Source organism: Cuculus canorus, chromosome 14 (genome assembly GCF_017976375.1).
Source record: "Cuculus canorus isolate bCucCan1 chromosome 14, bCucCan1.pri, whole genome shotgun sequence".
Lineage (NCBI taxonomy): Eukaryota > Metazoa > Chordata > Aves > Cuculiformes > Cuculidae > Cuculus > Cuculus canorus.
In genome coordinates this window covers 17352064-17379010 of record NC_071414.1, presented here as the reverse complement: position 1 = coordinate 17379010, position 26947 = coordinate 17352064, and the positions used below count along the sequence as shown (strand labels likewise).

At 43.7% G+C, this 26947-nt stretch overlaps 1 long non-coding RNA gene across 2 annotated transcripts; it reads left to right on the top strand.

Annotated features, from left to right (window-relative positions):
- The first annotated feature begins 674 nt into the window (after window positions 1–674).
- LOC128853585 (uncharacterized) lies at window positions 675–26922 on the top strand. Of its 2 annotated transcripts, XR_008452184.1 has the most exons (4): window positions 675–1639; window positions 1917–2057; window positions 17981–18057; window positions 24665–26922. It is a non-coding gene; the product is annotated as an uncharacterized LOC128853585 (long non-coding RNA). The 2 variants fall into 2 exon arrangements; XR_008452186.1 differs by lacking the exons at window positions 675–1639; window positions 1917–2057 and adding an exon at window positions 11373–11457.
- Window positions 26923–26947: the final 25 nt, after the last annotated feature.

Sequence of the window (26947 nt, the reverse complement as noted above, 5' to 3'; positions counted from 1 at the left end):
CGAGCAAAAGATTCCAGTTGCAAACCAGAGACAGAGTTACAGTGGTCTGCAGCAGAACTGCGGTTTTTCAGCCTGGAGGCCAGTGAGATATTCTCTGGATACCTCCGTATATTTCTCTGTGCTGTACAAACACACCTTTCTGCTTTGATTGCACCTCAGGCAGCGTAATTCTGCCTTTCAGTAGGAACATTGTGAGGTGTATGGTTGACGTTTATATATTGGGGTGGAAAAAAGGCAACATCTTTTCAGATCCCAAACTATGTATTTATTAAAATCAGATTTTGTTATGACTTGCCTTGTATTGGCTGTACATTGAGATGTGGGCTTTATTCAAACATAAATCTGCCTGAATAAAAAACAGACCAAAATGCATAGGGAAATGCTGTCGCTATTGGGCAATAGATTACTCCGGAATGTGCTGCAACTCCTTTTGTCTCTTTTGTTTCATAGAAAAGGAAAAATAAGCAACTACTAACTCTTGAAACATCTGTGCATGTGAGGCCTTTTAGTGGGAATTTGTAATTCATACATTCTCAAAGAATGTGACAGGATTTCCAAGTGCTGAAATGGCAGACACTTAGAGATGCTGTAAATTAACCCACTTGTGAAACCGCCTACTGTCATTTCTGTTCATTGACTCATTTCAGTTGAATTGACGAGGCAGGATTTCTCCCTGGATCTTGGTACGTTACACACACCCGTCAAGCAGAAGCTTCAAGCCAGCCCTGGGGGAACATCTTTGAAAGACACTCTTGCAATACCAATGAACTCTCCATCCATCGGCAGCCTGTTTCCTCAGAAGGTTCATTGATTTAAGAACACACTGACCAAACCACTGCAATTTTCACAAAGCATACTCTGGGGCAGAGTATGATGATACCCGACTTTGGATCTGCACCTCTTTTTGCACACGCATGAGTGAGGGTAAATCTCAGCAGAAGCCAAAGGGCACTACACTGCTGCGAAAGTGATGTGAAAAGAGGGCAAGGTCCCCTCGCCGGGCAGCAGCTGCTGTGCTTGCTCCAATACGCTGGCCTGAGGGGAACAGTAAGTGTGCTTCTGAAGGAAGTCTGGCTTTCAGTTTGATAAAGATCGCTGAGATTTTACGATAACTCTCCTGAGCGTTGCTGGTATCTCCTAGACAATATTGCAATATTCTGGTTCCATTGCTCAGCTAAGACCTGGGCACAGAGAGTGCGGCTGCGAGCCCTGCGCCCCGGGGCCGCTACCAGCAACCTGCAGGTTGCCCCAACCAACTATTCCCCTGATGACTTTCGCCCAGAAATCTCTTTAGCATCTGGCAACATTTCAGATGTCAACTTGCCTAACGTAGAGCAGGGGATACACCAGGGTTTCGAGGATGCTGTTGTGCAACTGCTGCTCTTCTCCTGGGCGCGGGTGTGCAAACAACAGGGCATGGGGAGCTCAGGCAAGAGGCTTGCGTGTTCAGCTGGGTCCAGGGGAGACCGCCTGCCCTCCTCCGGACGTGTGCAGCCGCTGGGTCTGCATGTGCACCTCTCTGAATCCTTGGCTGCCTCTTCAGGAATGTGGATACCAACTCAGCCATGGGCTAATAAAGCAGATGAAGTGTTGCCTTGTGCTTCAGAAAGAACATCTTGACCCCCACAGGACTTTGCTTGTAAGCAAAACCTCTTGTTTGTTTTGTACAGGATGGGAGGGTTTGTCTGACGGTTTAAACCAGGCTAAAATGCATCACTGGCTTTTTTCTTTTGAATTCTATTTCTGCACTGTATGCTGGCTAGTAAATTTATGAACTATTTTTAAAGGACTCCTTGCAAAAATAAGCGTATTTGGGTGGTTTAAATTTGTTCTTAATAAGTGGAAAGATTTACTAAAATAGGCCTGATGTGATGACTTGGGAGGGATTATTCACCATCGATGCCAATATATTCCAGACAGCCTGAAGGAGTAAGCACTCTGGGTGTCGAAAGCAATCTGAATATCACTTAAAATCGGTGCTGAACAGAGCTATTTTCTGCAAGAGGTGAGTGTCAGGAAACCAGCAAGACAAGGGACTGCGTAGCGGCTGAAGGCAGGTAAGACCTAACTTTGCATTTTATATGAGCTTTATGGAGGGTGATGTGGTCAAGCTCTGCAAAGAAATCTGTCTGATAAAGCTGTGAGGCACAGAACAGCTTTGATAAACGATGTGCTTCACAGTTGCATTCCTACCAAGTGCTGCTGTCACTCACTAAGAAAATTTATTGTATTTTATTCTAAAGTGCATTGGACTCTCCAGGTGTTAGGAATTTTCCCCTGACCCTCTTATCCTGTTTGTGGTTTCACTTTTCTTTAAGGAAACAGATTTAACCACTTATAAACAGAATCTGCTAACAGTTTTTAATGATGGGCTCAGACGGGAAAGGAATCCCAAGAAACTGCGGGCTCTCCCAATGGATCAGTGCAAACAGGTAGCACTGGCATAAGTAGAAGCAGAGCCCTGGCAGGACGGTGCATGCTGTGAGAAGGGCTTTCCAGTGATTTCATTCAGGTGTTGATGTGCTCATATACAGTCAAAGGGAATCCCAGGAATTTTTCCAGGATGAAGCAGGGCCAAAGCTACTGTTGGTGTAGGGTGCTTTTTTGTAAACCAGACAGGCTCGGTTCCACTTCTTGTATCTGCTTGTGTAAGTTAGGTGTTCTGCAGATATCATGTCCATGTCTTGTCTCTGTCTGACTTTTCTAACTGGATATTTCCCCAGATTACAGTCCATTATCTGTTATAATGGAATACAGACTGTTAAACACCTACTTAAAGGTGAGCTTTATACATTACTTTTCCTGTAATAGCTATGAAGATGTTATATTATTGTGAAAGGAAGGAGAAAAAGCTCATCTAATTGCAAACAAATAGATCTTTGCTATGATAGAGCCTTGAAAATCCTTTTTAGACCCAGTGTGGATACTTAATATTTTATTAGTGATGGAAATAATTCTGTACATACCCAGTCCTTTGCCTATGCATAAAATTGTGCAGGTTTCCTGTTAGTCTCTTTGGTCAAATGGTGTTGCCATTCTAGACCACACATGACCCTCACCATGGGAACAATCACAGTGGCCCTCCGGTGCATCTGACTTGTGCTAAAGTCATTATCAAAAACTACTGACATTCTGCTGCAGTATAAAGGTGCACGGATTTGCTTTGTTTTACCATAGCATTTTGTGTGTTTTCCTAGCAGGTGAAAGCCTATGCTTCAGGAACCAGGCTTCGATCATTACTAAAATATTTCATTTCCATTAAATTAGTAGGCAATAAGAAAAAGGCTTCAGAAACATGAACTGAAGCACTACTTGGACTTATGGCCAAAGCCACCCCATCTGACTGCACCACAACAAGCCATGTGATCAGGCTGAGATATCAAACATTTCCAAAAGTGCTTCTAATGGCATCGCTCCTTTTTTATTTTCTTGGCTGCAGAAACCAGTAAGTCTGAAGTGTGTCAGACTGAGGGCCAGACCTTTCTGTGATCTGTGGGAGGGTGCTTGCTAAGAAGACTGTAGAAAGTTCCACTTGGCACGGCCTCTTGTGTGACATAGATAGTGATCAAAGCACAAATTCCCAAACTAGTTTAATATCCTTCTCACCGTATTTATGAAGGGTGAGAAGAGCATGAGGTGCTGAAACATATTGCAGGAAAGCAGATAAGTTCTTTAAACCAAAAGCATAGATTACTGTTATTTTTCTTTGTGAAGGGGACACTTAGCATGTTTGCGAGGAATAATTCAAAGATGACTTGACTACAGCAACTAAGAACTAACTGACAGACAAAAAGCACTTTATTTCTGTTTTTCTCTATCAAACAGGCACCTTTGAAACCAAGACCTGCAAGGTTTTTTCTGGGGAAATGGTGCCAATTCCAAGTCTGGAATCTTCCTTCTGCTACACAGACTTCCCCCTGTTCCAGACTGGGGACTTGCTTGGGTTCCCCTGCAGCTAAACAGTAGCCAGGAAAGTTGGGATCCAGACGTCCATTTGGTTTACACAGTTATGGTCATCACTATCCATCATACAGGGATGTCAAGATCCCAATTTACAGTCTGGAGAGCAGGTGCAGCTGATGTAATTTTATGCTAAGCCTCTATTCCTGCTGTTCCTATCGACAATGCAGTCTCATGTTGCCTGGTGGAAGACAGTCTGCCAGGGTCAGGACCTTTGTGTGTAGGTGTGTAAGGACTCCCCCTTTGTGAACTAAACACTATAGTGAGAGCTAAGTCTGGCCATAATCCTTGGATCTTCCTCTCTCCTTCTCTCATGAACTTTAAAGATCTTTATTAGCTTTGCTTACCAGCTATTTTAACTTAATTTACATTACTTCATCATAAAAACTTACTCTGCTTAGATCTGATTCACATTTGTCCACTATGTAAATCATCTCAAAAGGGAAGTAAATTGTACAGCTATTTTTAATATCCCTGGTGCTAAGAGACAATCAGGCTCTTCCCTCTGCCCCACTCCTTAGACGGTCCTGCAACCACTTCATTGCAGGAAAACTAATTGGCTGGATCGATATGAAGCAGTTCTAGCAGAGGAAACCATACTCAGCTGGAAGATACTTTTTAGCCTTTTGAAAATAGTTTCAGCTTTCAAGATAACTATTCCTTTGAGGAGCTCTAACTATAAATCCCAGAGTACCCGCAAGCAGCTGGGTAGCGGCCAAAAATGCCAAGTCAGAGGAAAATAATTGTTTTCAAATGGTGACAAACCTGCAAGGTCGGCAGAGAACAGAGGAACTGTGTTGTTGAATGGGGATAGCCACGTAACTCAGGACTGGGAGTTCTGTACACTAAACAGAGCCTCACATCTCCACAGGGTGTTCAGCTGCTGCAAATGCAGAAGGTGACTGGTCTGCACTGGTCTAACTCACAGGGCAGAAATGATATTGGAAGAGAATCTAAAGACATTGGGTTTAGACAGAGCGTGCATGCTAATGCTTTGGCTTGTTCTGGTTTTGTTTCCCAGAGGTGAAGAAATGACAGGCTTTGTATTTTTAAAATTATTGCAATGAAAATGATTTGACCGTTCGGTCTGGCGATTTCTGTGTTGTTAGGAAACGTGGTTTGAAATTGTGCAAGGCGATGCAATAATTATACAGTCAAGCATGTCTAAGGATGAATGAGACTTCGAGTGGAGGCTGGGAGCTTGCCACTGGTGTTGGTCTGGCTTCTGTCGTACCCTGGGCAGATGCCTATGCAGTGCGGGAACATGCAGCGAGGGGGGCTGAAGCCTCAGGAACAGCGTTGAAATGCTGTTGCAAATTGAAACTGCAGTTGCAAATCTTGCAGAATCAGGTTGAGAGAACCTGGTGATTATTTTCTATGGATATCTACATATAAAAGCAAGTGTTCCTTGTGGTATAGATCCGCACAGCTCTGCTGGCTGCAGCTTAGCTGCATCCATCTACTCCAGCTGAGGGTCCGGACAGAAGTACTTAGGCAACACAGAGGACTGAAAACTGCCAGAACACCTTTAAAGCTAATGTGCCAGGGAGCAAGAGAGGCATTCAGCTGCGTGGAGTAGACTTCTTTCATCTGTGGTAGTTAAAGCAGAAAAGTGAACTTTAGATTCTCACAATTTTACTGCATCTGTTAAAGCAGTATTGGTTTTCAACAACGAAATGAGTATTCAGGCCAAGCGTCTCTGCAGAATTTCGGGCACTCCATGAATGGATAAAATTTCAATTGCAGAAACAAGAGAAAGTACCAGACACAAATGCACCACGTATTACGTTTAAGGAAAGACAGTGAAGAGGGCAGGTTATACCGTGGGAATAGGCAGCAGCTGGTGGCTGACCCCAGTGTTATGACTAAGGCATAGACAAGGCCACAAAAAAATTAAGAAAATTAGTAAGTAGGGGCAGGCTGCCTTTAAGAAATCCAGAAGGGCTGGTCTGTGGGCTAGAGGCAGGGAACTGCCAAGATCTGGGCTTGGGCTCCAAGCCGGGTCCCTTGTTCCCAGGCAGACGGAGTTGGCAGCAGCCTGTATCACTCTCTGGTGGCCCCTTGGGCTCGAAAGAGGAGGTATATTGGCAGCCCAGCGAGGGAGAAGCAGCCAGCTCCCCTTGCCAGAAATCAGGTTGCTATATTGGCAGTGAGAAAAAGGCTAAAGCAGGGCCCCTTCCATGCAGGAGGCACGGGGCTTCCAAGGAGATGCATGGAAAAGACCTGCGATGGTGCCATTGTGGCTTGAAAAGCCCAGGCCAGGTGGGACTCACCGGTCAGACGCCTGCACTGTCCTTCTGGAGCGGTCCAGGGGCCAGGTGCCGCTGGGCCATCTCTGCTGCATCTCGCAGGATGCTCAGTCTCCCACCAAAACCCTTTGGGGTGCAGCGTGGAGATTTCCTGGAGACATCTGGGCTTCAGCAGCTCCTGCGTCTGGAACAGGCTGCAGCTCTGGTTTCCCCACGCACAGATCTCTCTGCATTGGTCTTTTCTCTTTCCATTGCTGCTCTGGACAGGCCTCCTGCTCATCCTTTCACTTCATTAAAAAAGGCCTCGGCCCCTCCTCCAGCATCTTTAAAAGACAGTGCTGAGAAAGTCAGCAGTGACAGGAGTGACAGGCAGAACTGCACCCTTTTTACTTAAACCCCCTGCAATTACCTTCTTTCTAGGTGGGGATCTCTCTCAGTGATTGTCTGGCTCTTCTGATTTTCATCAGCTGGAGAGCCGCGTCTTTGGGATTATCCTCTGAGCATCCTTGCCTACCCCTCAGTGTCACAGGCTTTGGCCAGTTAGTCCAGTTATAGCTTGTCTCAATTCCAGCCTTATCCTCCTGCGAGGGTAACCCACAAATAAAGCAAAGAGGGAGTTTCCATGTTCATGTGCTTTTCTCGAGCCCTCAGGGAAAAGTCCTGAACATGATTTCTTCCGCTTGGATGTGAAGAGGAATTTCTGTCAGAGTCTCCATGAAATTACAGTCGTCTTTTTTTATGAAATGTAAAACAAAGGAAATATTACCTTAGAGTCTCTTATTCGTGTTGCAATAAAATGAGACACTTCCTTGGAAATAAGTTTTAAGACACGAGACTTGTAATGTTCGTATTTATTGGAGCGGAGTTCACAGCTGACCTGAGGTCTGGAAGGTTTGGAAGCAATAGTCTATGTAAACTTCCAATTCTTTTTCTCCTTCTCCAGCACACGAGGTGCTAAACTAGTCAGTTATTCAGAGACTTCCCCACCCTTTGTAAGCTTGTGTGCTCATACATCTCTCATGGTACATAAAGAATGACATATTGCAGTGAATCTGCTGAGAATAGCTTGTAAAATACATCATTATATGAATCAGCCTCATTAGAAGTCTCCTTCTCTCATGATTTAAAACAGACACAGTTCTTGCAGGAATGGAAACCGGTGCATTTTTTTTCCTCTCCTGCTGGCATGTTGCTCTCAACCAAATGTTGAAACAGAAGAAAATAATTCTCTGAACTCCAGGCCAGCAGCAGAAAGCAAATACTGCATTACCCAGACACCTCTCTGCCATGATTAAGGTTTTGGGTGTTTTCCTGGTTATATGACTTCCCAGCTTCATTAATAAAATATTGTGTTGCTCTTCTAAGCAGCACAAAGCTGCATTCTTTACATACTCCAAACCCCCCTGACTCGAGACCCTATAACACCTCGCATTCAGCATCCTTAGCCATTCCAGGCTTTTCTCCCACAGCTGCTGCTGTGTTTATGAAGGGGATTATATGACACGGTGCCTGTGATAGCGGGAGACAAGGCTTGGTGACCCAGGAGGCCTCTGTCACCCCTATTTTATGGAAAGATTGGTGCACCAGGTGCCACGGCTACATGACTCGGACCTTATCCAAGCTGCTTTTCTGCTGGTGCCACCATTTCCCGATGGACTCAATGAAGTTAGTGTTTTACCTTAGACAAGACTACAACAGATGCAATCCAGACAACACATCACAACCACAGGAGCTTTGGGCTACTGGCCATGTCATGCAGGACTCATGGTAGAGAAGGGATGGCTCTTTGCTGCAGGGCAATGAAAATAACTCTATCGCTCCTATTTGCCCTCACTGTATTGTAGAGCTTGCTGACAAACTGCAGCTATCTCAATCTCTTATTATTTCTCTTCTGTCACTTCAGCATCAGAGAATGTAGTATTTCTTGCTGTTATTTCTTTTAAACAATGCCAACACGTACCCTCCATGATCTCTCCCTGGTTTTCTCTGCATTCTGGGCTTGTCACCAAACAGCTTTGTTGGCTGAATGCTGTGGTATGTTTCCATCTCCTACCCAAGATTTTGGGCCATGGACATCACCAGGAGCCCTTTCACAATCACAACTTCTCGGGAAAGCCGAGAAGTTCAAGTTCATCTTGAGCTCACTTGTTTCCTAGACTTTGCTTTGACTTTTGCAGAAGAAGGTCAGACTCTGCAGTCTGGATGAGTTCAACTCACAGAGGTGATAAACAGCTTTTGCTCATCTACGCAGGTTCCAGAGGGTGCAAAAGCTGTACCCATGGGCTTTAAACGCAGCCCTTATGTCTTGCAGCATCCTCAGGCTCTTCTTGAACCTGCAATGCCGTCCTTGGCTGAAAGCACAATCGCATTAGTCCTCTGGGTGCGCCTGTAGGCTACGTTTCAAGACCACATTTAGCTGAATGTAACTGGCCTGCCAGGATGGTCAGAGTCTGCACTGAAAAAGCCGGGGAGTCCAGCAGCTAAAGGACGGAAGGAAGGGCTTTAACCTCTCATGTGCTTTAGACATCTGCTATATTTTTTTGCCAGCAGCAAATACAAATCACTGATTTTCCCTCTGCCACAGTCTGGGTGTTCTATCTAGCAGCCAATGGATGGTGCTGAGGAGTCAGCATAGTCTAAAATTGAAGTGTTTGAGAAAACTCACGTACTCTTGTGCAACTGCACCTCATGTTGTGGCATTTCAGGGCATAAAACAAGGAAATTTCTTCTCTATTTCTAGACTTGATCATCCTTTCCCACACATTTGTATTATTTGTCCTGATTTGGGGGTATTCTTTTAATAGCAATTTGCCTAACCTTTGTATCTCTACTGGTTTTGCCACTGACAGAAGTGAGTTTACTTTTCTTTATCACCCACTTTGTTTATCAATAACTATTTTACAAGACCTGTGGAGTTTTAGTTGTCATTTATACTTTGTGACTGGGCATCCCTTGCAACACAACTCTTGGCTGCTGCCCCTTGGATTTGATGGGAGGATCTGGTTCCCGAAGCTGGGATTTCACAGTTGTGGTCTGACTGGTTTCCTATCAGCACGCACAAAAGAAGTGAGCGCACAGCAACAGCTAAATACTCACTTCAAACTTCAGGCTTCTCAGCTGGAACAACTGTTGCAGATTGAAGTTGTTTTGTTAACTTCTTTGGCTAATTGATAACATCTGCATCTTACCACCCTTCCTTGTTTCTCAATCTATTTCCAAATAGATCAGATAGATAACACCGTGATCTCCATTTCTGTATTGGTTATACGTTGTTACGCTTTCCTAAAATTGTATGAGAACTGGGGGATGTCTTCAAATAACGCCACCTTTCTACAGGTTTCTTTCACACAGTCGCAGAAACAAGCCCAGAGACACTAATAAAACCTCATGCTATTTATTTGGCATTTCTCCTTCAATCACATTCAGATAAAAGATCTTTGTATTTTACACGCTTTGTTCTTCAGGTTTTCCCTACCACTCTTTCTAAATTTTAAATTTTCATTTAGGCTTTAAAATATTGGAATTAGCTTTTAATTTTAATTAATTTTCATTTTCTGTGTATTGAAACAGATGGACCAGGAACCGTTATACTTGATATTTTATTAAATAAAAATCCTTGTATTCAGGATCACTCTTGAAGTCTGGTAACACACAGTGACACCATATCGGTCCCAAGGAGACATTACGGTTGTAATGGAAATATCATATATCTGATATCCCAGGTCTGATATATCAGCTCAGCAATAAAAAGAAACAGGATATTTGCAACTATATTTTAACAGGGATTTTGCTGTTACCATGAGAACATGGATTACTTAGAAATTCTGGTGAGAAAACTCTTTAATGGTTTCATCAATGTCTAACCCCAGGAGATTTCAGTTCTTTCACTGCTATTGAAGTATCTATTAATGCAGTGAAAATCAGAAACGTATGAGCGTGTTTCATTGGTGTCTTACTGTACATCCCAGCCTTAGGTCCCAGCACAGGTCAGATGGTCCCTTCTATCGTATTTCAGGATTCCCAAGATCAGACCGGGGTTATGCATAGAGACGCACGTCCACTGGGAACTCTCCACAGCTTGGAATCTTTCCAGTTCTGGCTGGGGAGAGGTTCCCTCCTCCACCTCCCTCTTGCTGTTGGGATGGATACTGTCATTACTGAGCAAAGCCTGGAGATATCTGCAGACCTTGTGTTGGGCAAGGGGTAGATATTAAGCCAAGACATGATGGCTTGATGTTGCTCAGCCAGCCAGGACAGCCTCATGAATTTCCTTGTAAAAGGAATTTTTTAGGATTCAGGGAGACTTGTGTTACACAACCCTTTGAAAACAGTATTTGATCCAGGATAGGGCTATTCCCTTAGTGAAGATCCCCAACAGAACCTGCAAGATGCCATGAGCGTTATTATTATTGTAATTATTTTATTTTGGGCCATTTCAGCATCACGAGTATCTACAAAATAAGTCAGGTAATATCCCACATACAGATCTCTCATATCTTCACCTAATGCAAGCTCAACACATTTGGTCTTAATCTGAGTGCTTGGACTGGGATGAGTTCTGCAGGGCTGTGATAAAATAAATATTTTCCTGCACTGAGAGCGGCTCAGTGAAAAGGTTAGTGTCAGGTCAACACAGTGAGCTCTTGAACCCCACTTTGACAGACATGGACCATGTCTTTGCGTAAGAAATCACCACACTTCCATTGTAGCTGGTAGAACGGAAGTGATTTAAATAATTCACCTCTTGCTCATTCTAAACGCTGGATTTGGTCAGCGGTTGAGGAAAGGTGGGCAGTGGCTGCAGCCGCAGCTTCCAGAAACCAAAACATTTCCACCAGAAAAAATAAAAAAAAAAAAAAGAAAAAAGAATGAGGGACCTTCTGTGGAGTTCTCTTTCCTGCTCCAAATGGGTTACTCACAGACAAAGGCAACAAGCAGCCTCATGGCTGCAGATTAATCTCAGGTGAGTAAGCATGAACTACTAAACAATTAGCGATAAAGCTAGGACTCTTTAAATCATTTGGTTGGTTTTTTTTCCAATTAAACCTGAATCACCTGCTCTGCCATTTAAGTGGAGGAAGGAAAGGAAGTGTGATTCACAGGTGCATTATAAAAGGAAAGGCAGAGATGCTCAGGAGAGAGGAGCTTGCTTTGTTGTGGTGAGAGCTAGAAAGTTTGGTGATGAAATATTTTGTCTCTTTGCATAACTGGAGCAGAAACAACCTGACCATCAGAAGAATTTGCTAAGGTTAGTAGTTTCCTCTTCCTTTCCAATCGTGTTGTTTATCAATACACCGTAGATAAGAAAAGCTCCCATCTCCCTGCTGAGATAGTTCCAAAAGCTGTTCCTAAAGCAAATGTCACGGTACTAAAACTCTTAGGAACTATCTTTATTTTTTGCTACCTTTCTTGTAGCTGGGCTCTGCTGCGGAGTCGAGGTAGTTCCTTTTCAGTTTAGAAGGAATTGGTTTTGAACTATGGAGGTAAAATTCAGATCTCTAGGCAGTGATTCCTTTGATTAAACTGACCTATCAAGTAACATTTCTCAAACTAAGAAAGTATTGGGCTTTAGAAATGTCTCACCTTCTACCTAACCAGCACGTAGTTATCAAATGTTAGCTCTGTTGTGCCAGATGTAAGCATTTGGAAATGAGAAAAGTGCTTCTCAGCCCATACAAAGAACTCGGAGGTTTAACCAAGTTTGTGAAGAAGTCTATGAGCAGAGCTGGAAATGAATGCAGGAATTCTGGTTCTAGGTCCTGTACCTCTGACTAATAATTGGTTGATGTGAATCAGTCTTCAGATACTTCAGCAAAAGTATCAGATGAACACTTGCAGACCTAGTTCAGCAAGAAAGCCACCATGCGCTCACATCAGGAGAGGTTGATGGCCTACACCTGGGCCTGGAAGTTTTACTACTCATTTAAATTGATCAGATGCTTTCAACGTAGTTTTATGCCTCTTGCTAGGACCTGGGTCTCCTTGTTCAATGAAATAGTTGCTGACATACTGCAGGAGCCACTGTAGGAAGAGAAGATGGCTTTCTTGGTTGGACTTGCTGCGAAGTCTTCATTTGTGACGTATTTTCAGGAGAGGACTTTTAAGGAAAGCTTGATCCAAGTATGTATTGTTTGTTCACTGGCTGTCAGCAGAGAGGTTGATGTGTCCTGTCCTCGCAGAAGCTGGTTAAGTGAAAGTATTTCTTTATGGCCATGGCCATTTATCCTTTCATTCTGGAGTAGCACTAATCTTTCTCCTTTTAGGGTGTGTCAGTACATTTACAGACTATGATAAGTTGTCTTGCATTGAAGGGTTTACAACCATATGTATATTTTTTGATTTTTTTTGGGCACATATAGATCATGTTAAAAACCAGAAGTCCATTGTTCAATCAATCAAGTTAATCCTGGTTCTCCTTGATAACTATAGCTATCGCATTTCAGAGTGATTTTACTGGATATTACTGGGATTACTTGTAGTAGCCACTCAGTCTAGACAGGGGTTTCTATTACAGTGAACACAGACAAAAGGGTAAGAAATATTAATGCCCAACATCCATTAACCATGCATAAACTGCATATCAGAGAGTGGATCCTGTTCACTTCGCTGTGGTTCTCCCTCCCTTTTGTTTATCTCTCAAGAGGGCATTGGCTTTTATAATTAAAAAGAAACAGGTTGCCTTAATAAGGAGGAGAGGAGGAGGAGGAGGAGAGAAAAGAGCTGCTTGAAAACTTTGCCCTTTAGAGTTAAGGGAAGTTGGAGATCCTTTGGTGAACCGTCTCAACATGGAAAGGCCCAAGTATTTTGGCTGAGGATCTGTCTTGCTGTCTTCATTACGGCTTTCTCTTCTGACCTTTCCACAAGATGAGACCATCATCTCTTGCTGATGAACAGCTTAAACTTGGATCTCTGAGAATCCTGCTCTTGTGAGAAATGTGGTGAAGTGGATCTCAAGGCTGTCATCAGGGCTGGATAAAATTATACTGCCCAGTGTTTCTGAAACAAAGCCACTTGAAATCACAAGCACTCCAGGAATGCTGCTCCGTGAATAAATGTAATGTGGCTGTGACATGTAGCTCCCACCATCCTCTAGAAGACACTTCTGCTGCAACTAAATTAGGACAGCTGGTTGATTAAAATTAGGCCTAGTTAACAAGGCACTGAGTGCGGTAATAAAGCTAAAATCTAAAGCATTTCAAATTCTCATTTTATGCTACTCTGCATGTTCAAACTCATATCTCATGGGCACACGCTGTGTTTGCTACTTAGACTGTTTGTTGTGTCACAGATTTTATTTTGGATATGGCATATTCCAGATTGTTGTCAAATTGCCCACAATAACTGAAGGTCCACCAGGTCTTTCAAAGCACATGAGGAGTCAGGGTAAAAATGGAAACGTTTAGATGTTTTGCTTACACATGTCTTGCCATCCTCTAGTCATTCACCCGAAGACTTTGATGTTTTTTTATTCTTGACATCCTTTTAAGACTTTGGGAATTAAAAAGTAATTACCCTTCCATTGGAAGGGTCTGCACATCCTGGGGAAGTTGAAGCTTACAAAACCTTTATTTTGGTGGTGGACGAGGAATTAAAAATCTACAGGTACTTAAGAAGCTTGCAATTATTACAAGAGTCTCTTAATCCCTGGGTGATGAGGCTGATTTCTGTAATAGGTAAATACACAAACCAAGATTTTCCTGTAAAACTTTAGTTCGGTAAAGGCTTGGAGAACATGCTCTGCGTGTCCATGCGCTCAAACCCCTTCTGTTTGCAGCTGACTTATATTCTTGCACATACTATGTAAGCACTGAGAGTCTCTTACTGTTTCTCTCACAAGGGCTGTCACTCAGGTTCTAAGCCTGGACACTGTCCACCTCCAATCTTCTGCAGCAAATTTGCCCATGACCTGAAATCTTGTCTGTTGGTTAGCGTAGCTCAACACTTCATGAGTTTTGTGGCTGCCAGGCCTTTCCTCCAGGCAAAATGGAATAAGTAATGTATTGGGTTTTTCTTTTTCTTTTTTTTTCTGTGAGGCAAGAGTTGTGTTTATATCCTTATTTTACAAGTTACCCTCAAAAATTTAAGTTTAAGTTTATCAAACCATGGGAGCACCCAGTTCTCTGGGTTATTCAAGTCAGCAGTTTTGTTCTTAACACGGTTATGGATATGGTAAGAAGTTACTCGAATAAAAGCTGTGGAGCAGGGCATTGCAGCTGGGTTCCTTCAAATTTTAGGCATGTCAATGAACATTCTTTTCTTTCTGCGCACGTGTTTATCTTGATCCAGTAGCTGCAGATCTGCTTGTCTTGCTACACCTCCTCCCTTAAACACTCATTCCGTAGGAATGAAACAGGAGTTCCTAGGGTATTTCTCACTGCAGTGTGAGAAAGGAGAGGAAAGCATAAGTTTCTGCTGTCGTTTCTAGGAAGATTGTCATAGCTGATGGCTTTTGCACTCATATTTTGAAGGAAAAGCCTTTGAAATAAGCCCTTGGGGAGAGAGCCCTCTTCAAGCAGTCAATGGGTAGGCAAAAACTACTGCTCAGAAAGAAAAACCCATCCTTCCTTGGAATAAACTCCCTTATTTTCTTGTAGACGTGTGGATGGGATGTGGCAATTCTTGCTGCCTTCTGGTATAAGTAAAATGTAGGATGATCCAAAGAAAGCATATGACTCGCTGTTAGAGTCTGAGAAGAACAAGACCAGAAAAATCTCTCCTATGGAAACATTGAATTTGTCCGGGGTGTTTTGCCAGACAGCAAAACCTGACTCTCTTGAAAGACTTGATTTATTGTTATATAGCTTTAAGAACACAGTGTTGAAGTATACATATAATTTGAGGCTGCTTTAAATAAGCATTTTCTCTTGTCTGTGGTTCCCTCTGGTTTAAATGTTCTCAACGTTTGGTCAAATAACAGTCTAGAAATGTATTTTTAGGAAAAAATGATGCTTAATGGCTGTGGATTCTGTGGCTTTCACTGCTCTTCAGAGGGTTTGGACTAACATGTATGCTTTTCAAGAAAACAAACAAACAACGAGAACAACTTGAAGTCTTTAGTGCAAAAAAAAACATCTGAAACAACTTGCAGCTTTTCCTCTGTGTTAGCTGATGTGAGAGGTTTTCTTTTTTTTGTCTGCGTATAACAGGACTTCTGGAATCTCTGCACACCCTCTCTTTTTCTTTCCTTCTTTATTTTTTCCTACTTTCCCCTGTTTTTCTCCCTCTTTGTTGCCCATTCATTCTTTTATTTCTCTGTGTGTTCCTCCCACTGTTTAATCCTGTTTTGCTGCTTCCCTTCCCAATTCTTCTGCAGTTTAAAATGATCTTGTAGCGAACCATTCCAGCCAGTTCTGGCAAAAATCAGTTCCATGTCAAGGCCAAATTATGCTCTTGATCTAACATTGGGATCACAGCTGATCCCAAATGGGCCTAGATTAAGGCAGTACCAGAGAGATCTTTACCAAGGAATATCTGAAGGTTTTTGGCTGATTCTCACTGGATGATGGATGAGGTTAATGATTTGTTGAGGAAGCTGGAAATGCAGGGGGCTTCTTCCTTGTGCAATCCTTTCTCTCCTGACTGCTGGACACCCCACATTGTTCCAGTGGATGACAAGAACCACCAAGAACTACTTGTAGCACTGTGGGATTAACTGTTGTGAAGATGGCTAAAGTCCTGAGATTTCCTCTTTGCTGTCTCTGCCCAAATTGTGCTTCTTGACTGCGCTGTCACCTTCCCTCAGTCCCTGTTTCCCGGCTGCATAGATCAGTGCAGAGGCAGCAATGCCGGTGCTGTGATAATCCTGCTAAATGCTGTTGGTTTTGGGCTAGCCTTCAAAGGATAGATAAGCAACAGCAAAATGATAACCAGAATGACTATTCCAAGAGAAGAATTTAGGGAAAAAGGCACACATGAGTTTACTGGGTGAAATATCTGCCTGGAGCATCTGGGATCTGGCTCATCCTGCTGTCCCATTCCTAGGCGTCCCTTGCTTCTAAGAAGTAGTTAGCAAAGTGAAGGAAAGGAAATAAAGTTACTCTCTTGCCTAACTAGTAGCTGCGTCTCTTTACCAGCTTAGCACTTCTGGGCCATATATCCATGTAGGAACCCCAGTTGTATTTCTTTTTATATGTATTGACTTAGTGAAGTGCAAACATGTTAAAAAGTTCGCTTTCTCCTTTATATGAGTCTATAAAAAAGCTCTTAAAGTGGAGTCATAGGGTTTCAATGAGACAAATGAATGATCAGCAGAGACCTGACGGTCCTTTCCGATGGATTAGGTGCTTTAGTGTAAGAAATTTCAAGATGCTAATCAGCCTGGAGAGTTTTCATGCCTCCAGCACTACGTAATGACACAAAATATTGCAATTCCTCCAAGATATAATGGAATAGGCAAGTAGGATGCAGTAATAGGTATCACTCGTGATATCTGATTCCAGTTACAGCTATGTTTTCAGAAGTCTCCAAGCAGCAGAGGTTTCTTACGCATTTATGGGAATTTGAGTGAAACTAAACACATACACACTAGGCTGGAAATTTTTCTAACAGCTATTTGGACGCAGTAATGCACAGAAATAATTGTAAACACACGCATGAGTGGATCAGGATGTGTTTTCCGTGCCTGCTTTTAGGAGCAATAACACATTAACGTAGTTTTTGCATTCTCCAAAAACACTGCAAAACTGCAGCTCAATAAACTTAACTTTATGCGCTCTTCTAAACTGATGACACCAGTATAATATCAAGATGCTTTCCAGTTTTCCAGGGATTTAAGAAGCTCTAAGACATGACAGAAGTGTTCATAATACGATATTTCAGCACAAATTTTAACGCGCAAAGAGTTGATCCAAAATCAGCTCTCCAGCAAGGAATGTATCTGTTTGCAACATTTACTGTGGAAGGGATCGATCCCACCACCAGAGTTGTAAACTACACATTTGCTGCGATAGCACAGAAGCAGGTTGCAGCTTCCCAGAAGGAATCACTTGCTGTACAGCACTGTTACACCTTATTTCTGTATGTTTGGAAATTTAGAGTTATGTCCTGTCACCTTTGTATTGTGTTCATATCCCGTGTTGGTCACTGAGATCATGAACAGGATCAGTCACTGAGGAAAAAGGGGAAAAAAAACCCAGCAGGGTATTTAATCTGCTTTTTCTTTCTATGAGTGGTATTGTTTGGGGAGATAAAGACCAAAACTGAAATGCTGGAAAACATTCCCTGGGACAGCTCTCTTTCCACAGGTTCACTGAGCATCAAAAGGATGCACCTGAGGTACTGCTGGCATTTGCTAAGGACTCAGGGTGGAAATGGTTAACGAATAGCATGGGGTTAGGAAATCAGCATTCATCCCTGGCACAACTGCTTCAGGAACAGTGCCAGGAACCAGTAGCTGAAAGCCTCACTAAAAACAACAGGGCAACACTATTAAATGCCTGGAGTCTTAAATGGTTAGTGGTTTGTCAAGGTGACACGCTTGTGGTCTTTACTGAAATGCAAGCGGAGCGATGTCTCTGTTATTTATAGAAAGGTGTAACCAATGCAGTTTGTGAGAGTTTATGTTGTCGTTACAAGAATCAAATTTTATCTGCATAATTACAAAGTTATATTCTGATAGGGATTCTTATTTAAGCCTGTTACATGCTCCAGCAAAGCAGAAAATCCTTTCCTGAGCACCGTTAATAATGGAGCATTAAGAATACACTGTTTTCTTTCCTTGGTTTATATACATCTATTTATTTTTAAAACAACTGTTTTATGCTGCTTTCTAGGATTTACCTCCCTGGTACTGGAGAGATCTTTTCCCTGGATCTGGCTATGAGAAGGAATGTCTCTACAACCGTTTCTGGTAACGTTCCCTGTGCCTTGCTGGGACCAGCCCTCTCCTTCCCACCGCAGCCCCGACTGGGACAACAGGGACTGAGGTGGAAAATGGGCTGAGGGGGTTGTTAGCTCTCGGGAAAGCGCACAGCCCAGGAGAGACGGTGATGTTCAGACACTCCTTTCTATAAGGACTGAAGAGAACTTTCTTGTGGATAAATTCATTATATGATGCCACAGGGCTAAAATATCTTTAATTTCTTTGAAGTACTGTTAGTCAAGTCCAGTGAAGTGTCTGCATCCTCAGGTGTGTTCTAAGCATGGAATCCTGTTTAGGCAGTGATAGTGGGGGTCTCTTCCTTGGGGGCTTTTTAGGCTGTGCTGATATGTGGGGTCCTCACAGCTGATGGTGAGCAGCAGCTTGAGAGGCTCCTCCAGCAATATCTGCCGGCGTTGGCTGCTGGAGATTGTGGGGTGCGGACTCTGCTCTGCTCTCTCCAGACCTGGAGAGTGAAGGTAGAGCATCATTTTGTACCTGTGATGAGTTTGGGAAACATACAGTAATGCCCTTTGAAATGAAAGGGAAGGGAAGGCAGTAGGTGAGAGGAAGGCAGGAGGGAAGGGCAGATGGGGTAACTCCTGGCAGTTAAGCCTTCCTGGAGACGCTCCTCACTCTCCTGGCAGAACCTGCCTGGCTGCTCCTTCACAACAGATGCATTGGCAGAACAAACGGTCAATGATAATAAAGATGGCCACTGTTGGTCAGGCTTTGCTTGTTGAGCCACTGGGAATTCACGTCTGCAGAGGCTGTGGGAGTGCTTCTCCATTTAGTGCTGAGTTATGGTCAGGCAACTAAGAGGGGAGCAATCCATGGTGTGGGAATCTCTGTAGGAAGCCAGGTTCCTCGGTGTCCTGTAGGTGGGAGAGGGTTTAGCAGGCTCCCCTGTACCTCCTCCACTTAATGGAGGTACGTTTGCTGCTAGGATCTATGGGTGTCTTCCCACACTGTGGGAAATGAGCTTCTCTCCCCAATTTTGTGAAGGCACAGCAGTAAACGAAGCAGTGGAAAATGCCAAATCAAACCCTTTCCTGGGCTGGGCACTTGCAGAACTGGTAAGTGCAGCATTAGTTTTACGTGGCTTTATTATGGACATGTGAACGTGTGGATTTAAAAGCCAATGGCTAGGCTGAGCAAACAGTGTGCATAGGAGGAGAGAAAATATCTATTTTCTTGTGCCAGGACAAAGGAGGACTAATTGCACCAGGAACAGCTGCAGTGCACTTGAAACTATAGAAAAGCAACTGATTCCTGCCAGGCTCCCCCAGCCAAGTGGCAGCACCTGAGACCTGCCAGGTAAAAACCAGGCTCTGTGCTTTGTCCGAGTCATTAGAACTTCACTTGGAGAGGAGTGAGCAAGGAACAGGCTTTGCTTCACTGCTTAAAGAGTTACTCAAGAAGAAAAACAACATACCTGGAAGAAATATTTCAGTCCAAAGTAATATTTACTTGGGAGCTTAAAACTTTGTAAAATGCCCTGCAGGTCACAAGCCATTCATCCTGCTGTGTATTTCCCTTTAAGAAGGTGCTTGTAAGTACTACTGGAACACATGTGTGATGAGGGGTTGCCATGGCAAATAGATTTTGGCACTATTTAAGACAGAGTTTTATTGCGCAGCAGAATAAATAAGCATGTTAAAGCCACATACAGTAACTTGTTGGCACATACATTAATGCTCCCAAGGGCTGCAATAACTTAAGCACCCTCCCTTTAAATATTTTTCAGCGTTTTTTCCTTTTTATTGACTACATGCATTTAGTATTAGGGCTAGGAATGTCCCATTTCCACCCGCTTTTGAAGTGAGTAATTGAGGCAAAAAAAGGAGGACTGTCTAATAAATCATAAAGGGGCATTGTGCACAGACAAGAGGGGTAATTTTCCTTTCCCTGACATACATGAGGATAAGCCAGCCTGAGACCTGTCTAAATCCCGGGGTTTCTCCCTCTGTCAGGAGCAGGTAAGTGTGTTTGTATTCCTGATGGAGCCTGAATAATCAGGAATATTTTCAGGCCGTTTTTTGCAGTCTCTGTCTTGCTCTTCTGTGCTGAGCCAGTCTTTTACCACATCACAGCAGCGAGGTAGTTACTTCAACTTTAGTCATTTTATGAACCACCTGTTCTGGTCCCAGTTTGGCTCCCAGTTCACACCAGTGAGTCCCGTCAGGTCTGGAAACGCTGCCAGCTGCGGGGAAGCGCTGCAGGGGAGGCAAGAGGCAAATCTGAGCCTGTAAGAAGGCTCAGGTTTGTGGTGCTCTTAAAGGTGAACATAAATTACACTTTATAATGAAAGCTCTGGTTTAAGAAGAGTTATTAGTGTATTAGGCTGGGCTTTATTAGCTCGGAGGGTTGGGAGCTGTGCGGGAGGTGTGACATTGGCTCCCTCTTCTGTGGGAAGCAGTAACTTTTCTGGTTTGGAGAACTTTGAAGGTGCCAAAAGAAGTCGAAGCCCACAAACTCTCCTCCATCCCCTCCCACCTCAGAGACATAAAAGCACAATTAGAGCAGACAGGATCAGATAACGTCCAGCTGGAAGGCAAGTGCCGGAGCTGCCTCCTCCCCTGGGAGCCAAGGATGGAGGAGGCGTTGGGCTGGAGTTGGCAGCGGTTGTTTCTTGTTAAAAACTGGGGAGTGCAATGGACTTAATTCTCTTTGGGTTATTGGTGAGTAAGAAAATCAGTGGGGAAGAGTGATAGAATACATCTCACCCTAAATGATGACTGTAGGCAGTGTACTCGGGAAAACAAAACAACCCTATTTTATGTATTTCCTACGATTTTAGGATGAAAACTGTAATGCATTTTACTCTTTGGGCCCTTTTTGCCTCTTGCCCCATTGCCAAGGGGAGCGCACAGCCTTCGGCAAGGCTTGAGCCCATCCCCAGAGCTCCTCGTCTGCTCTGAGGTGTGCTGTGTGCTCTGCCATTGCTGAAGCCTCCTCAAACCTCCCGAAAGAGGGGAGGGAAAGAGCTGATTGTTTGATGAAACATGCGTGTCTGTAATATTGCATACTGATAGGTTCATTATGAATTACAATCTGCTGAATGAGAGAATTCATGAGGGAGGGATAGCGCGTGAGGAGAACGGAAAGAAAAATAGGAGGGGAGTGATTCTTATGCCTATGAAGGTGTCTCCTGGGCATAACTGGAGTTGAAGACCTACCATTTCGTTCTAGCTGTTTGGATTTGCTGGCAATTAAAGCCTAGTGGAGCTGTCAGGGGCTGTTGACAAATATATTACAACCAACTTAGGTGAAGCGTAAGTTACTTAGAATGAACGCATCCCCGCACAACACTCCTGTTTCAGAAGAATGTGCCAGAAGGAGTAAGTACAACCCTGACCGCGTACAAAGAACCTCCTCAAGGTGGAAATTTGCAAATAGGGCTACTGTAGTATGTAATGAGAAGCTGCAGGGCTTTCAATTATCCCACCTAGTCTGTCTCTTTGCAGCTTGACTGACAGCTAATTATGCTGGTGCCATTTTTTTGGCAGTGGAATTTAATCTCCCAGATGGAAAGCAAATCAATCTGCCCATCGCTGCAGCTGAGGCAGGCTTTGGCTCAACTTTAATTTATTCTCTTAAGCCTAAGAAGGCCGGTCGTTTCAAGGTACAAAAATATCAAATTCCTTCTGTTAACCAGGCTGGTGAAAAAGTGTGGAAAAGTTGGGATTTCGTAGGCTACGCTGGGAGATGTTGTCACTCCTTCCTTTCTATTAGAAACAGCAGCATCATCTCCCCTTGATTCCTGTTCGTGGAATCTGACGAGGAAGAAGCATTTATGAGCAGGTTGCTAGTGATAATGGTTAAACATGAGTTGGGGAGGCATTAAGTAGGATTCTATGGAGGAACGAAGTAAATCTCTGAAGAACTCGACACAAAAAGGAATCGGTGGCAATTTTCAAGCACTTTAGCCAGTGTGCAATAGCCCGGTTCCCATTGGGTTTCTCGCCAGGGATATAAATACAATCCTTCTACTTACCTGCACTCTTCAGGCCTATCAATTATGCTGCTCCCTTGGAGTTGATGTTACAAGTTTAGGTATTACTGTCCTCTGTAAAACCATTGGAGAGCAGAGTATGTGACCACAGGCTGCAGACCTCATCTTCGAGCACCTGAGCACCTGCAGCTCCTGTCAATGCTGTTTTTCAGGCTAGAAACCCCAATTTTAGCTGGGATCAAGGGGAAGGGAGCTCACAGAAACTTGGTGTTAATGAATGCTGGAAAACTGGAGCCTTGTTTTTCTGGAAACTTTTGTCTGTTTGGCTAACGCTGTTTCAGCCTGTGAGTGGTACCTGTGTTTTGTCTGTGTTATCTTCCCTTATGGGGGACTTTCTGAATTCTTAATCCCTCAGGTGATTGGATCTATGTAATCTGGGGTTTGGGTTTTTTTTTTTAGGAGAACATCAAATAGAAAGGTTCCCAATTCCCCTTTCTACTGAAAGAAGCATTTCTAAAAGTGCTTTGCTCGCACCTAATGAGCCAATTCCAGTCATTCTCGCATTTGTACAAAAACACAGCCACTTTATTGACTCTTCCTTAGTACATTTGGAGGCTGAAAGCTTACGAACTATCCCCTCTAATTATCAATACCTTTCTATATTTTCATATTATGCTTGCAATTATGTTGATGCTACTCCTAATGAGCCCTTGAATAATGAGGCAGAGTTGGGTGGGGCCGTGAGGAACCTCATCTGGTTGAAGATGCCCCTGCTCGCTGCAGGTGAGTTGGACTGGATGACTTTTGCGGTCCCTTCTAACTCGAACCAGTCCAGGATTCTATCACATTTTATAATTATGATGAAATCTTATACATGGAAGCATTTGTTCATGAGGAATCTCTGGAGAACAGATGTTCTGATGGTGTCCCATCAGTGCATTCATTACCATGCTGCACATTCCGTTTCTACAATGTGATAGAAAAGAGGGAGCCTGTGCAATACCCTCTCAATTTGTAGCGGAGCAGAGGTATCATTCAATAGATGATCAGAGTGCTAATTAGTCTGTGGGGAGAATGATCAATACCTGGGGAAATACAGTGCAGGGACAACAGAGTGTGGGCTTGGAAAGCAAAATCCTGTGTGTCCTGCGGCTGAGGACTGAGGTTATAATGCCACTTAAAGATGCTGGCTATTGGCATTTCTTTGAAACTATACATGTAGCAAAAGGAAATCCAACATAATCTGGAAATATCCAGCTAAATGGAGCATGATGAGGAAACCCACCAGTTGCACCAGATGTCAGACCTCTCTTAGTGAAGTGCTGTAAAATATCAATGTGTCCTAATAGCCAGAAAATGAGACCTCTTCAGTGTAACTTTGCCAGCAGGGCATCCTTTACCCAGGGGATGAGTTTCAGAGCACCGTTGTGGCAGAGATGTGCAGATGGACGCTGTTTCAGGGCAGGGATGTAGAGGAGACTGTGAGGCTCTTGACCCCTTAGGTGGAAGCAATGGTTTGAACTCAGTTCACACTGGCAATCGGCACGTTCCATACGGGGAAGCATGCTGGTGGGGAGGGACCACATTAGTACACAGGCAGGCGCATTAAGGGTCAGCTTCTAGAGGAATTAAGATTTAATAATCTAAAATTACATAATTACTTAAACTATTTTTTAAATACTCTTAAACAATTAGAACAACTATTTGTTCTTAATTAGCCTAGAAGTTTAAATGCTGATGATAAACTGTACAGCGGAAGGACCAAAGAGCTCTGAGCCAAATGCAAGTAAGGGCTGCAGAGCAACCCTGCCTATTGCTTGCACTGTTTGAAAGTGGGGGGCAATGGGGTCCCCAGGCTGCAAACAGGGATCAGAACAGGGAAAAGTCTGAACCATCTTTCCATACCTCCCACCAGGGTTGGTCCTTGCTCAGCCACCTTACTTTTTGAGATGTCCCAACCTTTGCTGCAGGGTGACGCACCTCTGAATTTGCCAAAAGGCTAAATTCACGCTTCCAAAAAGTTCACATCCGGAAAGGAGCTGTTACTGACTCTGAAACTAATTGTATGGAGACCTGATTTGTGTGGGATGTAACATGAGACTTAGCAGTGCATTAATCATCCAGGAGATGCAGCCGTGTTACTGCTAGCAAATGATCTGCCCTTCCCACACTGTTAGAAAAGCAGAGGTTGACCCAATGCTCTTACTTATTGCTCCTGTTTTTTTCAGGACTATGAAAAGAAATAGGATTTCAGGAAATGAGGATACAAAAAGGCAGATGAGCTACAGTGTGGCTATGAACTCTTGGGTTGGGGGGGAAATGACCCTAAACTTGTATTTTTGCTTACTACTCCCTCTCCGGGGCACAGCAACACCCCTGTCCCAGCTGATTGCCAGCCTGGGAACCTGATGGTGAGTGGGACAGGGTAATTATATGTGAAGTGACACAACTTGATGCACCCTGAGGACAGCATCATGATGAATTTTCTATTGCGCAAAATATCAGTGGACTAAAAGCAGAATATTAGTGGAGAGCAGGGCTTGAAATAGTGAAATGAAAATGCTATTGATCACAAAACGCTTGTAACCTTCCAAAGTATTGAGGCAGTAAAGAGACAACACCCATTTCAACTGTTCTTTTCAGATTAGATCCAGAATGGACTTGCCACTAAGAGAAGGAGCTGTAAGGGTCCTTCCACTGCGCCTGCTCATTCACGGCCTTCCCAGAGTGGGATTTGTTTATTTGTTTGGCAATGGAGCTTGCACATTGAGCTGTAACAGGTAAAACAGGAGGGAGAATCCCGAAGTACTGTTGCCCTTGCCTCAGTACGCATTAGCAGCAATTTCTCCTGGTTTTCCTATTATGTGTGTAACTCGATAGGTTACCCCTTAGCTTTTTCAATATAAGCCATAACCTACCCAGGCTGCCCCAGGAGGCCAAGTTCAAGCTTGTTCTGGGATCTCTGGCTTCTTTGACAGACCGTGCTGGATTTCAGGCCCGCAGAATGGCGTTCCTCAGGCTGCATGAGATGTGGGTGAGCACTGACCAAGCGGCAGGGCTGTCAGAGGCTGGCTCATTCCTCCAGGCAGACCTTGCCCGGCTAAGAGCGCGATGGGGACCAGCAGCACTTGTGGGACAGGCTGGGCCAAAGGGATGGAATCGTGTTGTTCTCTGAACACAGTGAGGATGCTCTGGTATTCGTCCAAGAGAATAGCGATGTCCCCACAACCTTCAACACCACAAACAATTTCACACAGGAGAAAACTTGGTCTGTAGCTATGAGTCAGAATGAGAAGAGCGAGCTCCTGGCAGGCCTTGGGCTGTGGCCCTGCCCACCACAGGGAGCAGAGCATTTTCCTTCTTTGAGGCAATGTGCAAAATCCTTGATAACAGTTTTTGGTGACACTGGAACGTGGTGCTGAGAGCTCAGAGACTCATCAGGTGGGAGAAAGGCCATTTTTGCAGAAAGACCTGAAGCCGAGCAAAGCAAACATTGCATTGCAAGCAATCCCTGTGAAGTCAGCGGAGCTGTTTCTGGAGCCAGCAGCTGAACACACAGATGAGATGTGAAGCCAGAAGAAGCAAGTCCGTGTGATCAGAATTCCAACGGTTTGCTTTGGGATTTTCTAGTTGAAAGAGAAAAGCTGGCCCTCCCAGCATGGTGCAATGGTACAAGACAGCTTTATTAAATGCCATGGGAGGCTGTGTCTTTAAATACTCGTGCACAAACATTTTTCTCTTGTTGACATAAAAATTTGAGACTTCATATGGTAAAGTCTACTGTGCAAAGACCCCACAGAGCTGTAATCTGGACTCATTTTGACATGCGTGTTCCTTCCGTGTTAAAAATCCCCTTCTGTGCTGAAACAACCAGGGCCCTTCTCCCACTAAGTGCTTCCTTAGGCACCTGCTGATCCATGTTTTTCCTGTTTCTCAATCCTCAGTGACACCTAGTGAAACTGATGGGAAGTGCAGGCTCAGTTTTCTTTCTAAGGATCGATGCAACTGCAGCAACACATTTCACAATTAAATGCTGAAGTACTGCGCCTTATTTAATCTGCTGCCACTTGAATGGCTGTCTTAGAAGAGCTGGTACTAGAAGCATTTTGGCCATTTACAAACGTTTAGTTGGAGCCCACGGTATGGTCAACCACCTTCCATATTTGAGGCACAAAATTCATTTACTTTTTCATCCTTTTAAGTTCATGTGTGTTTAGAATAGCACTGTTAAATTTTCTCATCTGTTGCTGTTCCTCTTCTTCAGCCCACAGGAAAGCTGCAAGCACCTGGACTTCTATACAAAACCCCAGACTGCTGCAGGAGCTTAAGCTACGCATTTTTAATATCTGGTATCCCTGAGCATACTGAAAAGTGAGTCAGATTTGGTCCACTCGTTGCTCTGGATCAAACCAGAGGGGGTGTGAAATGCTCTTTCATCAGCAAATGAAGTTTCCAGCAGAGATGGAAAACGTATGCCTACTTTCTAGTAAGTAGCCCAGAGACTTCAAAGGAAGAGCTTCCGCTTCAGAGCCAGCAACAGCTTTTGAACATACAACCTCTTCTTCCTCAAAGTACAAACCCAAGTGGCTTCCGTAAAGGTTTATGTTGGTATGGATTTCAGCTGTGCAAGTGCTACAGCAATCAATACAAACCACTCTTGTAAATACTTGGGAAAAATACAAAGTAGCTTCAAACAGGCCAGTATTAAATAACTGGAATGAATTAAAGAAACTCTATGCCCTGCTTGATCTAAAAGGCTTCAACCTATCAAATTAAAAGCCAATTAAGTCAGACTCTGAGCAGAAAAATGTGAAGCACCAGTGAGGAAGCCTGAATACTCACTGGAAAAAGATCCAACTGCCAAGTGTTGCTGGGCACGTTCACATCCAGAGGACTCCACGGGGAGAAGGCCCAGCATCTCCAACC